This window comes from Elephas maximus, chromosome 7, assembly GCF_024166365.1.
Source record: "Elephas maximus indicus isolate mEleMax1 chromosome 7, mEleMax1 primary haplotype, whole genome shotgun sequence".
NCBI classification, from domain to species: domain Eukaryota; kingdom Metazoa; phylum Chordata; class Mammalia; order Proboscidea; family Elephantidae; genus Elephas; species Elephas maximus.
In genome coordinates, this window is record NC_064825.1 from 62,367,979 (window position 1) to 62,381,723 (window position 13,745).

The 13,745-nt window shown below is 38.9% G+C and overlaps 1 pseudogene; it reads right to left on the reverse strand.

Moving 5' to 3' along the window:
• Positions 1–2,914: 2,914 nt before the first annotated feature.
• Positions 2,915–3,848, reverse strand: LOC126079426 (olfactory receptor 478-like; annotated as a pseudogene).
• Positions 3,849–13,745: the final 9,897 nt, after the last annotated feature.

The window sequence follows — 13,745 nt, forward strand, 5'->3', positions numbered from 1 at the left end:
CTTCATGTTTCTCCCGACCATATTGATGTATATGAGGTATATGAATTAGACTTCTCACCTGGACATGCCCTAGGCTTTGATTTCTGCCTCTTTCAACTCCAAAAGAACACTAAATCCACAGCCCCAGTTCTTAGCTTTCTCTCCTACCTGTCAAATCTTCTTATTGAAAAAGTATTTTTGAGTGGTGAGCTTATCTCCCTGATAATCACAGTTTATCTGGGTTCTCACTTATTATCCTGTGAGCTCTAATGTGATTTTATGATGTATTTAACATTTCCACAAGCTTATTTAGTTGTGTTCACCATGAGAGCTGATTAAAATTACCAAGCCTACCATTGCTGGAACAGAAGCCTCAAAGGTCAATTGTATGTGTGTACACAGGCAACGTCACAGCTGGCATGAGGTCTCTTCACCTACCTCAGTCCCTTTGCTCAGATATTACCTTCTCAGTGAGGTCTACACTGACATGTCAGTCTCCCTTACTCTGCTTTGCTTTTTCTTTCTCCATAGCACTCACCAGCTTCTAATGGTCTATATCACGTACTTGTTAGTTTTGTTGTTTGTCTCCTCTGCTAGATGATTAATTCCAGGAAGGCAGACACTTTTGTTGTCATTTATATTTCCAATAGCCCACACAGTACTAGAAATATTAGAAGTACTCAGTATAATTTTTGAGTGAATGAAGTGATTAATGCCCTGTGATGACTCATTTTATGTCAACATGAATAGCCTAAGGTGCCCAGTTGTTTGGACAAACAGTAGTCTAGAGGTTACTATAAAGATATTTACATATGATTAACATTTAATCAATTGACCTTAAACTAAGCGGATTACCCTCTACAATGTGAATGTGCTTCATGCAATCATTTGAAGGCCTTAAGACCAAACTATAGTTTCCTGAAGAAGGCGGATTCAGCTGCTTCACTGTAAACAGACAACATTGCTTGAATTTCTAACCTTTATCTGACATACAGATTTCAGACATTCTGGCCCACCTAATTCTGTGAGCCAATTTCTCAAAATCAATCTCTCTCTCTGTCTTTCTGGTGGCACAGTGGTTAAGCACTCAGCCACTAACCAAAATGTTGATGATTCAGACGAACCAGCTGCTCTGTGGGAGGAAGATGTGGCAGTGTGCTTCCATAGAAATTACAGCATTGGAAACTCTGTGGGGCAGTTCCGTCACAGTCAACTCGGTGGTGATGAAGTTATTTGTATAAACTACAGACTATTTATACGGCTGTGGGTGGTGCAGGCGGTTTGCTTTCAGTTAGTAACCCAAAGGCTGATGGTTGCAACCCACCCAATGGTGCTGTGGAGGAAAGACCTGGCAGTCTCCTTCCATAAAGATTACAGCTAAGAAAACCATATAGAGCAGTTCTAGTCTATAACACATGGCATCACCATGATCCTCAGTCGATCAAAGGAAACGAGTTTAGCTCCTATAATCATGTGAGCCAATTCAGCTAGATAAATCCCTCTCTCTTTAGCTCTATGCACCATGAGAGTTGCTTAAAATTACCAAACCTGCACTTACTGGAACAGAAGGTTCAAAGTCCTTTTCTGTTTTCCTTTCTCTTCTGGTTCTGCTTCTCTAGAGAACCCAGAATAAGACATTCCCTGTGTTTCTTTTTGCAAAAATATGCAATTTGTGTCTGAATCCTTAAGTAGGGACAGTAAACAAAAATAAATGTAGCAGTCATCTGCATATAGGGGTTAATTTAGCCTGTCCTGAGAGGCAGTCACTATTTTAGCTGGGAAAGATTCAGTCCCCTGGAGTTTTAAGAACAGGATGTGAGCCTGATCATAAACAAATTCCTTCATTAGTTTCTTCCTCAGAGACTCAGTTTTATCCAGCTTGCCGGATTCTCCTAGAAATCCTTCTCTGCTTTTGCTCTGCTCAGTCCCTGATGAGTTTGGGAACCTGCTCATTCCCTCAAAGTAAGTCAAATCTTCTGATCTGATTGAACAACTCACAGGTTAGTCAGGGCAGTCTCTTACTCTTAGACTCTACCACCACCCATTGCTGTCAAGTCAATTCCAACTTATAGTGACCCTTTAGGACAGAGTAGAACTTCCCCACAGGTCTTTCAAGGAGTGGCTGGAGGATTCAAACTGCCGACCTTTGGTTTACCAGCCAAGCTCTTAACCACTGTGCTACCAGGGCTCCAAACCCGTACTTTGGAGTCAATTCTGACTCATAGTGACCCTATAGGACAAAGTAGAACTGCCCCATAGGATTTCCAAGGAGCAGCCGGTGGATTCAATCTGTTGACTTTTGGTTAGCAGCTGAGCTCTTAATGACTGCGCCACTAGTGCTCCTCTTAGACTCTGGGGACCCCTTGGTTCCAAGGCTAGAGTTAGAACTCAGAAAAACAGCTGGAATTATGAGTCTGCAAAGACCATCCCCAGCACATAACCTTTCTATAAGCACAATGTCTTTATCAATTTTACTGTCTGGTTCCACTTTGTTATTTCCCCTCAGAAGGTGCTCAGTCAAGGCAAAACTAGGGTTATCAGGCTCATCTCAGCATAAGCTGTTGTTGAAAACGAACACAGCTTTAAAGGTTTGGAAGTACAATAACCTTCACTTATGACACAGAATTGCTTTTGAAAAATCATATATGAATAAATATTAAAAAAGATTTTCAGCAGGTTAAGATTTTTTCATGTGAATCAATTTCTGTTTCTTAATTATAAATTAAAAAAAAATTTTAATTATAAATTTAATTTAATTTCATTAAACTCACTATTGTCTCTGACTTAGTGTCTGAAAATCCACCCCCATGTATACTATGAAGCCTCATGCTGTCTAACTATATGGAGATATATTTTGCCCACAAGAACCAAGGTTCTTTTGATATTACTTTAATGGTATATTATTGCATCAAACCTTACAAAATAAGAGGTTTCATTAAGAAAATGTTTTTCTACCAAGCTGTCTCTTGAGAGCAGCCTTCATCTCATTATTCCTGAGACTGTAGATGAGGGCGTTCAATGTGGGGATCACCACCATGTAGAGCACAGACACCACCTTGTTCTGGTCAGTAGAGTAGCTAGACTTGGGCATCACATAAATGAATGTAATGGTCCCATACTACAGAGTGACTGCAGTGAGGTGGGAGGTGCAGGTGGAGAAGGCCTTGTGGCAGCCCTGGGTGGAGGGCATCTTCAGGATGGTGATGAGGATATAGACATAGGAGGTGGCTATGATAAACTGTGTGACCACAATGATGGAAAATGAGGGCTGACCACTGCAGAGATACTGACATCAGAACAGGAAACCTTAACTAAAGGAGCAAAATCACAGAAAATATGATTGACTTGATTTGGTCCACAGAAGTATAAAGAAAGCAAATAGTACAACAACAGGTATTGAGAAAACCACATACATAAGCCACAGAGAACAGCTGGACACAGACTTGCGTGGACATTTTAGTTGAATAAAGCAGTGGGTTGCAGATTGCTACAAAGCGATCATAGGCCATGGCAGCCAGAAGACAGCACTCAGCTGACCCAAAGAAAACAACTGAACCAAGCTGGATGGCCCATCAAAGGTGGGAGATTGTGTATCTCTCCACCAAGAAGTTTACAAGCATATCGGGCATGACAGAAGATGAATAGCCTATGTCAGAAAAAGCCAAGTGGCTCAGCAAAACATACATAGGATGATGGAGCTGAGAAGAGATTCTGGTCAGAATGATTGTGCTGAGATTGCCAGATATGGTCACCAGATAGATGCACAGGGTGACCATGAAGAGGGTGACCCGAAGGGTAGGATCTTCTGTTAAGCCCAATAAAATGAACTCTGTCACTGCAGTGTGGTTCCCATCCACCAGTGAATCCATGAGACAATGTAGCTGATTTATGCATGATGTTTTCATTCAAGCAGCCAAGTTTTGTTTTTAAAAATTTAGTGTTTACTTAAAGCCCCAGAAAAATGTATATATTTCTATGCAGTAATGAGTCCCTCTCTATGTTTAGATCACTTTTATTAAAAGCATCGGAAAACTTGGTTGAAATAATGCATTGTTTTCTGTCTAATTTATTTTTTACAATAGCGCACTCAAAGTGCCTCTAAATGTAAAGATTAGAAAACATAAGACTTATGCAAATAACAAAAGGATTGGTAAGTTTAAAGAAGAACGTATAAAAAAATTACATACTGAAAATAGCATAATCACTAATTTTTATTTAATGTTTTTTAAACAACAGACACGGGAGTGAGCATTTTATATACATACTTCTGTTTTAATTTCCATGAAATAATATTAAGTATTTTATTATTCCCATTTTACAGATAAGGAAACTGATAGCAGAAAAGTTGAGTAACTTAGCTATTGTTGCGTAGGAAGTGGTGGAATCACGATATGAGCCCCAGAGTTTGAATCCAGTCCACTTCTTTAGTAACTATAACATAAGTGACATTGAATAATTATATTGATGAAGTTGAGTATACTTGGAAATTAGTTAATAAGAGATTAGACTTTCTGCTTTCTGATAGCTAATATATAAAAGAGATGTCTAGTTAGTTACATAGTTCACAAAGGCTATCAGTTAAACAAGAATATTTTTAAAGGAGAAATGCAATTTTTCTTGACATTAATACAACATAGGAATTTCAAATTAGGGAATAGTCACCTTTTGTAAATGTATTAAATATTTGTAGTTAAATATTATTGCTTTATGAAGGAGTATGAAATATCAATCTGATCACCATGCAAAGTACTATATGACTGATACTCATGATGTAATTACAGTATAATTATCCAAACAAATCAAATCATTTTCTACTGTACTAATGTTTTCTAATTGGAGTATTGTAGAAAGAAATAATATTATTATTGACATAGTATAGAGCTGAATAAAGTATAGCCTCACAAGTTAAGAAGTTTAGTCAGGATTACCCAGCTAGTGGCCATGTTGACCCTCCTCTGCAAATTTTCTGGCTTTTTATTCTGGGCTTTGTCCATTGTGTCTTGTTGACTGTGATCCTAGAGCACTCGGACCCATAAATAAAGTAAATCTTTCTGCGAAGATGTTTAAAATAATATATCTCCAAAGAATCTAGAAGGTAATGAATTTTTTTTATTAACTTTTATTGAGCTTCAAGTGAACATTTACAAATTAAGTCAGTCTGTCACATATAACTTTACTTACATCTTACTCCGTACTCCCAATTGCTCTCCCCCTAATGAGTCAGCCCTTCCAGTCTCTCCTTTCGTGACAATTTTGCCAGCTTCCCACTCTCTCTATCCTCCCATCCCCCCTCCAGACAGGAGATGCCAACACTCTCTTCAGTGTCCACCTGATATAATTAGCTCACTCTTCATCAGCATCTCTCTCCCACCCACTGTCCAGTCCCTTTCATGTCTGATGAGTTGTCTTCGGGGATGGTTCCTGTCCTGTGCCGACAGAAGGTCTGGGGACCATGGCCCCCGGGATTCCTCTAGTCTCAGTCAGACCATTAAGTATGGTCTTTTTATGAGAATTTGGGGTCTGCATCCCACCGATCTTCTGCTCCCTCAGGGGTTCTCTGTTGTGCTCCCTGTCAGGACAGTCATCGATTGTGGCCGGGCACCAAGTAGTTCTTCTGGTCTCAGGATGATGTAGGTCTCTGGTTCATGTGGCCCTTTCTGTCTCTTGGGCTCTTAGTTGTCGTGTGACCTTGGTGTTCTTCATTTTCCTTTGCTCCAGGTGGGTTGAGACCAATTGCTGCATCTTAGATGGCTGCTTGTTAGCATTTAAGACCCCAGACGCCACATTTCAAAGTGGGATGCAGAATGTTTTCATAATAGAATTATTTTGCCAATTGACTTAGAAGTCCCCTTAAACCATGGTCCCCAAACCCCCGCCCTTGTTCCACTGACCTTTGAAGCATTCAGTTTATCCTGGAAACTTCTTTGCTTTTGGTCCAGTCCAATTGAGCTGACCTTCCATGTATTGAGTGTTGTCCTTCCCCTCACCTAAAGCAGTTCTTATCTACTAATTAATCGATAAAAAACCCTCTCCCTCCCTCCCTCCCCCCCTCGTAACCACAAAAGTATGTGTTCTTCTCAGTTTATACTATTTCTCAAGATCTTATAATAGTGGTCTTATAGAATATTTGTCCTTTTGCCTCTGACTAATTTCGCTCAGCATAATGCCTTCCAGGTTCCTCCATGTTATGAAATGTTTCAGAGATTCGTCACTGTTCTTTATCAATGTGTAGTATTCCATTGTGTGAATATACCACAATTTATTTACCCATTCATCCGTTGATGGACAAAAGGGTAATGAATTTCTTAGCATTGTAGCTGAATGTCACATATAGATAGAGTTTCTGGATTATGGGTGGATAAGTAAGGAGTCCTAGTAATTTGAATTAAGCTCATGTTTTTATACTAATCTGACTAGGATCTTAAGTGAATTCAAAGTTCCCTGCTAGCTGACTGCTTGATTACATCTGCCTGGTTCCCCAACTATGACTTGTGAGTACAGACACGATCTGAGAGAGCAAAGTGTTCTCAGTGGTAAATTATGAATCAGTAGGTCAGTTTCACTCACAGATGCTGAAATCTTACCTCTTGAAATAATTCGTTCATCTTTCAGTGATAAATCCAAAGTCTTTGTATTTATATAGCAACCATGCTATCTTTCTGCTATGGTTTGCCTTTGGGGACAAACCTCTGAAGATTCAAATGTGAATTCAAAAACACCAAAGATCATTATCACATTCTCCAATGGAAATTGAACAGTTCAAATCATACATACACAACTAGTCTTAAGGGTTTTGTCAGTTCTCAAGCGGCCTATTTATTTATTTATTTTTGTTTCTATGTAGGTGTTGGTGCACTTTCATTTGACAATTATTGGGGTATAATAAACTAAATTTCTTATAACTAAATGTTAGTTTTTAATTTACTTTGATATTTCATCTTAAGGAATGCTAAAGTTCATATATAAAAGGTAATTTTATCTTCATTCATCCAGTGTGTCCATTTTATAAGTATTTGGTAGTTACTGGAAACCCTGGTGGCATAGTGGTTAAGTGCTATGACTGCTAATCGAGAGGTCAACAGTTCGAATCCACCAGATGCTCCTTGAAAACTCTATCGTGCAGTTCTACTCTGTCGTATAGGGTCGCTATGAGTTGGAATCGACTTGATAGCACTGAATTTAGTTTGGTCTGGGTTTTGGTAGTTACTGAAAGAAACTCCATTCAATACCTTGGGGAATGTGAGGTGGATACCATACAAAGTTGAATTTTTAATAACAAAATTATTTAAGACATGTACATATTGTTCTAGCAAAAGTTATAAAATATCTTAAAAGTTGTATAGATTGAGAACTGTGAAATGAAAAATGATTTCCAAATAAGACAGTCTTTCATGCTGCATGCCTCAAACGGATGACTACTGGTTTATGGCTTATGTGACTAGGGGAATAATGGTAGAAGCAAGTATCTTCAACCCAAAGACTATAATTCTCTTGCTAATCCTCAGTTTATAAAATCCTCCGGATGCTCCCTTTGGTGGAAGTGGGGAAGTGGCTCATAAGAAAAATGATGGCCCATGACCCCATTCTACATAAATACTAATAAGCAACTAGACAGCAACTAACAACAAGGACTACGAAAGGAGAGACCGGAAGGGCTGACTCCTGAGGGGGAGAGTAAGTGGGAGTATGGAGTAAGGTGTATATAAGCTTATACGTGACAGACTGACTTGATTTGTAAACGTTCACTTAAAGCTCAATAAAAATTATTAAAAAAAAAAAAAAAGAAGTACATCCTACAGCCGTGCCCCTATATTTTCTTGTAAGAATTTTATAGTTTCATATTTTGGTTCTATATCTACTTAAAATTTTTTTGTATGTTATGAGGAATGGTATCTGATTCATTTTTCTGCACATGGAAATCCAATTTTTCTAGCACAATTTATTGAAGAGACTTCCTTTCCCCCTAAATAGACTTAGCACCCTTATCAAAAATCAGTTAATCATAGATGTATGATTTTATTTCTGGACTCTCAATGCTGTTCCATTGTAGTATATGTCTATATTATACCAGTCCCAGTCTGTTTTAATTAATGTGGCTTTATAGTATGTTTTGAAATCAGGAAGCCTGAGCCCTCCAACTTCGTTCTTCAAGATTGCTTTAGCTATTTGGGGTTCCTTCTCCTTCCATATAAATTTGAGAATTGGTTTTCCATTTCTGCAAAAAAGGCTGTTGGCATTTTGATGGGGATTGCACTGAATTTGTAGATTGCTTTGGGTAGTATTGACATCTTAGCTATATTAAGCCTTCCAATCCATAAACACAGAGTGTCCTTTCATTTATTTAGGTCTTTTTTTAAGTTCTATTAATAATGTCTTCCAGCATTTTATGTACAAGCCTTTCACCTTCTGCAGTGAGGTGCCAATAGTGTCGGACCTCGTCTAACTTCAGGGAGAATAAGAATCAGCCTCAGCATGAAGCTGATTCATATGAGGTTGAGGTCAGACACACTTCCTCTTCAAACTTTTTACTAATTCTGAGAGCAGCTGTCCTCCCCACTGCACTCTCTACTTCTCTGCTGGGTTGTATAATTTGTCGCAACAGCCACACACAACTGACAGACCATACTCATTGTTACATGTTTCATTAAGGAAGGAACATGGGATCAGGATTAACTTGGAAGCGTCCTGTTAAAACATCAGATTTATACTCTGCTAGTTGGAATCGAATCGTTGGCAATGGATTTGATTTGACTTTTTTAATTTTTTTGAGAAAAAAAAAAAAAAAAGAGCTTTAGTAAAGAATAAAACATTTCACGAAATGGGCAAACACACAAGCACCCAGGCAAGATGCTGTAGCGTGTTCCAAATTGCAGGGAGAACAGTGATCTTATGAGGTGGAACAAAGAAAGGACTGCAGAAGATGGTGGAGGGGGGGTTACAGGGCAAAAATTTGTTCTCCCCCTAATGAGACAGCACACTCCTTCCCTCCACTCTCTATTTCTGTGTCCATTCAGCCAGCTTTTGTCCCCCTTGCCTTGTCATCTCCCCTCCAGACAGGAGCTGCCCATGTAGTCTCCAGTGTCTGTTTGGTCCAAGAAGTTCACTCCTCACCAGTATCATTTTCTGTTTTATATAGTCAAGTCTAATCCCTGTCTGAAGAATTGGCTTTGGGAATGGTTCCCGTCTTGGGCTAACAGAAGCTCTGGGGACCATGACCTCTGCGGTCCTTCTAGTCTCAGTCAGACCATTAAGTCTGGTTCTTTTACGAGAATTTGAGCTCTGCATCCCACTGGTATCCTCCCCCATCAGGGTAAATAAAAAAATTTTTTTTTTTGGAAATTTAGATGAAGATTTACAGAACAAACTAGCTTCTCATCAAACTGTTAGTACACACATTGTTGTATGACATTGGTTAACAACCCCACGACATGTCAACACCCTCCCTCCTCAACCCTGGGTTCCCTATTACCAGCGCTCATGTTCCCTCCTACCTTCCAGTCCCTGTCCCAGGGCTGGTGCGCCACTTTAGTCTTGTGCCATGGGACCATTCAATCTTTGGCTGAGGGGTTAACCTCAGGACTGGCCTCATTACTGAGCGGAAACGGTGTCCGGGGGCCGTGCTCTCACGGTTTCTGCAATCTCTGTCCGGCCAGCAAGTCTGGTCTTTCTTTTCGAGTTAGAAATTTGTTCTCCACTTTTCTCCAGCTCTGTCCAGGACTCTCTATTTTGGTCCCTGTCAGAGCAGTCAGTGGTGGCAGCCAGGCACCATCTAGTTGTATTGGACTCAGTCTGGTGGAGGTCATTGGACTAAACTTCCCTTGTCTTTAGTTTTCTTCATTCTTCCTTGCTCCCAAAGGGGTGAGACCAGTGGAGTATTGTATATGGCTGCTCACAGGCTTTTAAGACCTCAGACGCTACTCACCAAAGTAGAATGTAGAACATATTCTTTATAAACTCTGTTATGCTAAGTGAGCTAGATGTTCCCTGAGGCCATGGTTCCCACAGCCCTCAGCCCAGCAATTCAGACCCTCAGGGAGACTGGATGTGTCTCTGGAGCTACCATGGCCTTGCCTTGTACAGGTTGTGCTGGCTTCCCCAGTATTATGTACTGTCTTTTTTTTTTTAGTTACCACTTACCTATTGTCAAGTGTTTTTCCATCCCGACCCCTCCCCTCCCTCGTAACCATCAAATACTGTTTCTTTTTGTATGTAAACCTTTTCATGAGTTTTTATAGTAGTGGTCTCATACACTATTTTTCCTTTTGTGACTGACTTATTTCAGTCAGCATAATGTCCTCCAGATGCATCCAAGTTATGAGATGCTTCACAGATTCACCGTTGTTCTTTAGCATTGCATAATACTCCATCGTGTGTACATACCACAGTTTGTTCATCCATTCATCTGTTGATGGGCATCTAGGTTGTTTCCATGTTTTTGTTATTGTGAACAATGCTGCAATGAACATGGGTGCACGTATATCTATTCGTGTGATGACTCTCATTTCTCTAGGACCTGTTCCTAGGAGTGGGATTACTGGATCCTATGGCCTTTCTATTTCTAGCTTTCTAAGGAAGCGCCGTATCATTTTCTAAAAAGGTTGTATCATTTTGCCTTCCCACCAGCAGTGCATAAGAGTTCCGATCTCCCCGCCGTCTCTCCAACATTTGTTATTTTCTGTTTTATTGATTCATGCCAGTAATGCCAGGGTGACATTGTATCTCATCGTGATTTTGATTTGCATTTCCTTGATGGCTAGAGATCTTGAGCATTCCTCATGTGTCTTTTGGCCACTAGAATGTCTTCTCTGGTGACATGTCTGTTCATTTCCTTTGCCTGCTTTTTAATTGGATTATTTGTCTTTTTGTTGTGGAGGTATTGGATTTTCTTGTAGGTTTCAGAGATTAGACCTTTGTCTGATTTGTAATATCCAAAAATTTTTTCCCAGGGTGTAGGTTCTCTTTTTACTCTTTTCGTGAAGTTTTGATGACTTTAAGTTTTAGAAGATCCCAGTTATCTAGGTTATCCTCTGGAGCTTGTGTGTTGTTGGTTGTGTTTTATATCCTGTTAATGCCGGTATTACTGGCTCTAGCATTGATCCTATTTTTTCTTCTATGAATTTCATAGTTTTTGGCTTTATATTTAGGTCTTTGATCCATTTTGACTTAGTTTTTGTATATGGTGTGAGGAATGGGCCCTGTTTCATTTTTTTTGCAGATGGACATCCAATTCTGCCAGCACCGTTTGTTAAAAAGACTGTCTTTTCCCCATTTGATGGACTTTGGGCCTTTGTTGAAGACCAGGTGACCATAGGTGATGGATTTACATCTGGGTTCTCAGTTAGGTTCTATTGGTCAATGTATCTGTTGTTGTACCAGTGCCAGGCTGTTTCGACTACCATGGCTGTATAGTAGGTTCTGAGGTCAGGTAATGCAAGTCCTCTTACTTTATTCTTCTTCTTCAATAGTGCTTTACTTATCTGGGGCTTCTTCCCTTTCCATATAAAGTTACTGATCAGTTTTTCCATCTCTTTAAAGAATGTTGTTATTTGTATCAGTATGGCTTTGTATTTGTAAATCGCTGTGGGTGCAATTGTCATTTTCACAGTGTTGAGTCTACCTATCTGTGAGCATGGTATGTTTTTCCATTTATGTAGATCTCTTTTGGTTTCTTGCAGTAGTGTTTTGTAGTTTTCTTTGTATAGGTCTTTTACATCCCTGGTTAGATTTATTCCCAAGTATTGTATTTTTTTAGGGGCTATTTATTATTAACGGTATTGTTTTCCTGATTTCCTTTTCACCATTCTCTTTATTGGTATATAGGAATCCAACTGATTTTTGCATGTTTATCTTGTATCCTGCACCTCTACTGAATCTATTACTTCCAGTAGTTTTCTTTTGGAGTCTTCTGGATTTTCTAAGTACAGTATCATAAAAAAAAAATCATATCATCCACAAATATGGACAGTTTAACTTCTTCATTACCAGTTTAGATGCCTTTATTTCTGTTTCTTGCCTTATTGCTCTAGCAAAGACTTCCAACACACTGTTAAATAGGAGTGGTGATAAAGGGCATCCTTGTCTTTTTCCTGTTCTCAGGGGGAATGTTTTCGGCCTCTCTCCATTGAGAACAATGTTGGCCATTGGTTTTGCATAGATGCCCTTTAGTATATTGAGAAATTTCCCTTCTTTACCTATTTTATTGAGAGTATTTATCATGAACGGGTGTTGGACTTTGTCGAATGCCTTTTCTGCATCGACTGGGATGATCATATGATTCCTTTCTTTCCTTTTATTTATGTGGTGGATTACGTTGATTCATTTTCTAATGTTGAACCATCCTTGCATATCTGGTATGAATCCTACTTGGTTGTGGTGTATTATTTTTTTTGGTATGATACCGAGTTCTAGTGACTACAATTTTGTTGAGAATTTTTGCATCTATATGTATGAGAAATATTGGTCTGTAATTTTCTTTTTTTATGGTGTCTTAGCCTGTTTTGGTGTCAGGGTTATGCTGGTTTCATGGAATGAATTTGGAAGTTTTGCTTCCTTTTCTAGGTTCTGAAATAGTTTGAGTTGTACTGGTATAAGGTCTTCTCTGAATGCTTTGTAGAATTCTCCAGTAAAGACATCTGGGCCAGGGCTTTTTCTTGTTGGTTTTTTTTTTTTTTTTTTAATTGCCTTTTCAATCTCTTCTCTTTTTATAGGACTGTTCAGATTTTCAACATCATTTTGTGTTAGTTTGGGTAGGTAGTGTGTTTTGAGAAATTTGTCTATTTCCTCTAGGTTTTCAAATTGTTGGAGTATAATTTTTCATAATCCTCTGTTATGATCCTTTTTATCTCAGTTGTGTGTGTTGTAATGCCCCCCATTTCATGCCTTATTTGGGTTATTTGCATTCTCTCCTGTTTTTCTTTTGTCAATTTCTCCAGTGGTTTGTCAATTTTGTTGATCCTTTTCAGGAACCAACTTTTAGTTGTGTTATTTCTTTTTATTGTTTTTCTATTCTCTGTTTATTTCTGCTCTGATCTTTATTATTTCCTTTCTTCTGGTGGCTATGGGCTTCTTATTTTGTTCTCTTTCTATTTCTTCAGGTTGGATAGCTAATGTTTGATTTTGTCTCTTTCTTCTTTTTTGATGTGTGCATCTAGTGCTATAAATTGACCTCTGATGACTGCTTTCTCTGTGTCCCTGAGGTTTTGGTATGATGTGTTTTTATTCTTGTTTGATTCTAGGAACTTTTTGATTCCACCTTTGATATCTTCTATTACCCAGTGGTTTTTAAGCATGGTGTTCTTCAGTTTCCACATAATTGATTTTTTTCCTTAGTCTTCCTGTTCTTAATTTGTACACTGATGGCATTGTGGTCAGAGAAGATACTTTGTATTATCTCAGTGTTTTGGATTTTGTTGAGGGTTGATCTGTGGCCTAAGATGTGGTCTCTTCTGGAGAATGTTCCATATGCATTGGAAAAAAATGTGTACTTTGCAACTGTGGGGTGGAGTGTTCTATATATGACTCTCATTTCTCTAGGACCTATTCCTAGGAGTGGGATTACTGGATCCTATGGCCTTTCTATTTCTAGCTTTCTAAGGAAGCGCCGTATCATTTTCTAAAAAGGTTGTATCATTTTGCCTTCCCACCAGCAGTGCATAAGAGTTCCGATCTCCCCGCCGCCTCTCCAACATTTGTTATTTTCTGTTTTATTGATTCATGCCAGTAATGCTAGGGTGACATTGTATCTCATCGTGATTTTGATTTGCATT